Raw genomic sequence first — 3933 nt, forward strand, 5'->3', positions numbered from 1 at the left:
CTAAAAATTAATGGCTTAAAAATTTTTGTTTAGATTACAGTTCTGTGGTTCAAGGATTTAGGTTAGTCTCAGCTGGGAAGGTCATTTGGGCTCTTTTACGCATTTGTGGTCACCTGATAGATTGGCTGAGTCTGGTACCCTTAGATAATGTAGGAGTTTTAAAACATAACTGAAAATACTTGACAATATTCCCATCAAGTTATGAGGTCTACTTCCCTCCCCTTGAATCTGGTCAGGGTTGGACAGCTTCAATCAATAGCATAGAGCAGAAGCAGTGTCATATGACTCCAAGGCTAGATCATAAAGGTCCATGCAGCTTCTAATTTATTTGATGAAAGACTTACTGCCAAAGTCTTGAGATGTTATATCAGAAGTCTGACTACCTGTGGCTGCCAGGGTGGAAATGTCATGTAAGGAGATCAAATGGAGGGTTCCCAAGAGAGATCCCCAGTGAGACCCGAGCCATTTAAGTCATCCCAGTTCAGCAACCAAACATATGAATGAAGCAGCTCCCAGATAACTCCCCCTAGCCCCAGACCCTTTAGGCATGTACGGCCATGCAACTCCTCCCAGCTGAGTTCTGGACCTCATGGAGCAGAGACAAGCATCCCTACTGTGCCCTGTCCAAATTCCTGATCCACAGAATTCATAAACATACTGAAGAGGGTTGCTACTTTAGGGAAGGTTTGCTACATAGCAATAGGAAACTTCAACAGATGACCTCATTCATGGTTGAAGGTTGTTTGGCTGGTGGTGGAGACCACAAAGGCGGCTGAGCCTTGTGCATCATCCAGGCTAGCTCGGGCTTGTTCACACGATGATGAGAGAAGCAAGAACAGAAGCTTCAAGGCTTCTTTGGCCCAATCTCAGAATGAGCACAGCATTTCTGATACGTTCTGTTGGTCAGAACAAGTCACAGGCCAGTCCAGATTCAAGCAGTGAGGGGAAACTACACCTCTCAATGTAAGACGCTACGAATTTTGTAGTCTTCTTGGTTACCTATGCGACAAAATTACGAGCTCTGAGTCCACATTGATCAGCATTCCTAACAAAAGAGTTTGAGCCCAAAGTTTGGTCCAGAAAAAAATGGTTTTGATTGTGGAAAAATGTGATCAGCTAGGCACTAACAGAAGAGTCTTTTAGATAAATTTAAATATGCAAAATTTGGCTTAGAAGAAATGACAGCCATATCAAAAAAAATCACTATGGTAGAATCTATAGTTGGCGAAAATTGAATAAAGCGATCTGATTAACGATGCAAATGTTCACTGTAAAAAATCACATGGGAAAGAAGTGTTCCTGATTTTAAAAAAAGTTCAAACAAAAATGAAATTTGAAACATTTGGAAATGGTTTAACTATAATGAATACAAAAATGATCCAGGAATACAACTATTTAAATGCAGTTTATGATTTAAAAGCCTTTTCCAACAGGAATTTATTGGACTTTTTCCACTTGTGCTCATAAAAATGGAATCAAAGTGTTCCCAGAATAAAATCATCCTTTGTGTCAAAATGGTAGTGTGAGAATGAGAGAGTCCTAACATCCAGTGCAACTCTTTGCATCTGATTTTATTCCCCAGATACCAGTGGCTGCTTATCTCCCTAGCAAGTCCTCTGAAACTGGTCCTGATTGCTTTCTAGCTGCACTCAAGACCCCGTCCAGCTGCACTCCAGAACCCATCCAGCTCTGAGCCTCCCCAGGCTTCTCTATCTCCCAGGTCCTGACTACTGTTGAAGGACCAGAAGCCTGGGGGTTTCGTTGCTGAAAAGCTGTGGCTCAGAGATTGTTCTCTTCTGTGATCACGTGCATAGTGGGGCAACCCCCTAGACTTTGGATCTTTGCGATGGCTCTTTAGTCCCCCAAGCTGAGGGACCTTGGGCAGCCAGACTCAGGAATCACCCCTTGTTTGGCCTCCACTGCACCCTGCCCTTCTCACTTAACACCCTGCATCCCATCACTAACTACATCCACAGAGTCCATGGTCCCTCCCAGGGCAGCTCAAGCTCTGTGAATCAGGGGACAAGGGCAGTCAATGAGCGTCACTTCAGTTTCACCCTCTGCAAAGTCAACGTCGCTTTGTGACTTTGTCAGGACTATAATATGCCTGGCACATAACATGGCTTTAAAGGGAGGGAGGTGAAGACGTGTTTCGGAAAAAAAAAAAGTGTGGTATGGGGAGGGGAAGGAATGCATTTTATTTATCTTTATCACCCAAGTTTTCAGAGTTTGGGGTTTTCTTAATCCAATGTTCTGGCATTTTAACAAATACGGTATAGAAAGGGAGAGGGAGGGAGAGAGGGGAAACATCGAGGCAGAGAGAATGTAGAGAGTGACACAGAATCAGGGAGTGGGTAGACAGGAGATAGGAAGTGTGTAGACAGGAGCAGAGTGGGTAGACAAGGACACGAGCGGTTGTAGATAATGGCAGATTGTCGACAGGGGCAGGTAGAGTGTAGATAACAGCAGTGTAGATAGGGAAAGAGATAGTGTCGACAAGAGCAGAGTAGACAGGCAGGGTGTAGAAAGGAGCAGAGTGTAGACGGGGCCAGAGAAAAGTGTAGACAGGGGTAGAGAGAGATAGACAAGGACAGGGAATTTGGGTGGATGTCAGGCATTGCACCTAGACCAAAACCTCTTACTATATTGATCTCAGACCTGACATGCTGGGTCCCAGACTTCCTTCCGTATCTGTCTTCCTATTTGCAGCCCGAACCTGATCACTGCTATGCTACCGTCTCCTGCCTGGCGGAGTCCTTCCCTGCCCCATCCCCTCCTGGGCCCGTCCCTGAATCTTGGGCCACGTCTCTGCAGAGTTTTGCCCACCGGCAGTAACTGTCTCCGTATGTTCTTCGCCAGCCTGAGGACCCCCGGCCTTCACTTCCGTGTTGAAAGCCTTGAGCCCACCATTCATTGATTTATTTCATTCATCAAACATTTATAAGCAGTTACCACGTGCCGGGCCCCTGCTAGGCAATGCTGGGGACCCCGGGAGATCTGACGTAAGCCCTGTACACCCACGTCCCCGAGGAGCTGCAGGTCTGGGGAAGGTGCGGGTGAGATGGCGGTGCAAACGGTGACAGTTCAGAGATCTCAGCGTTAACACAAAGCGTTGTGAGCCACAGAGAAGACACGTAACCCGGGCTAGACAAGGGCACAGGACGGGTCCCCGTTTTCAGGGTGACCCCCCACACACACCCCAACCACCCCGCCCCCGGCACAGTGCTGGACTCTGAAAGGATGCGGTCCCATCACCTCCCTTTCTGCCCTAGGTATTTCTCGGCAACGCCCCTTCTCGGACTCGGGCAGGTAGCCCCGCCCAGGCCTGACCACGCCCCATCAGTGGCCTAGGCCCCGCCCCTTCCTCAGCCCCTCCTCCATTCCATTCAAGCCCGGAGTCAAGCTCCTTGCTCAGGAGGCCAACTTCACAAGAACTTCACGATATCATTGGTCAGAGGGTGTCACTGCAACTCCCTCCTTCATAGTCATTGGCTCCTTAGGTGTCAATCTTTATCGCGCCCCAACAGTTGCCATGGCCGAGCAGATAATAATGGACATCTCAGGACGTCTCGTCATTGGCAGAAAGCATGGCTCTGGGTGGAGCTTAGTGCCAAACGCTTGGCTGTCTCTGGCTGGTGTTCCTCAGGCCCGCAGCCTTTCCGCAGCGACACACCTCTTTCCTTGCTATTGGTCCCATCGGGTGTTGATCAACAGGGTTCTCTTTCTGATAGGTGAATCAGCCTGTCGCTCACGGCTTCCCTAATTTCAATTCGCTTCTCTTCCAAGAGGCGGCAATCTTCTGACCTTAGCCAGTCCCGCCTCACGGAGTGGCCACCGATTGGCTAGGTACGCCGTCACTCCCGGACGGTGGGCGGAGCCTCACGCTCGGGGGTGGTGAATTGGCTGGCCGGGCCTCGGGGGCGGGGCAGCGGC

The sequence above is a fragment of the Tamandua tetradactyla genome, chromosome 11 (assembly GCF_023851605.1).
Source record: "Tamandua tetradactyla isolate mTamTet1 chromosome 11, mTamTet1.pri, whole genome shotgun sequence".
Classification (NCBI taxonomy): domain Eukaryota; kingdom Metazoa; phylum Chordata; class Mammalia; order Pilosa; family Myrmecophagidae; genus Tamandua; species Tamandua tetradactyla.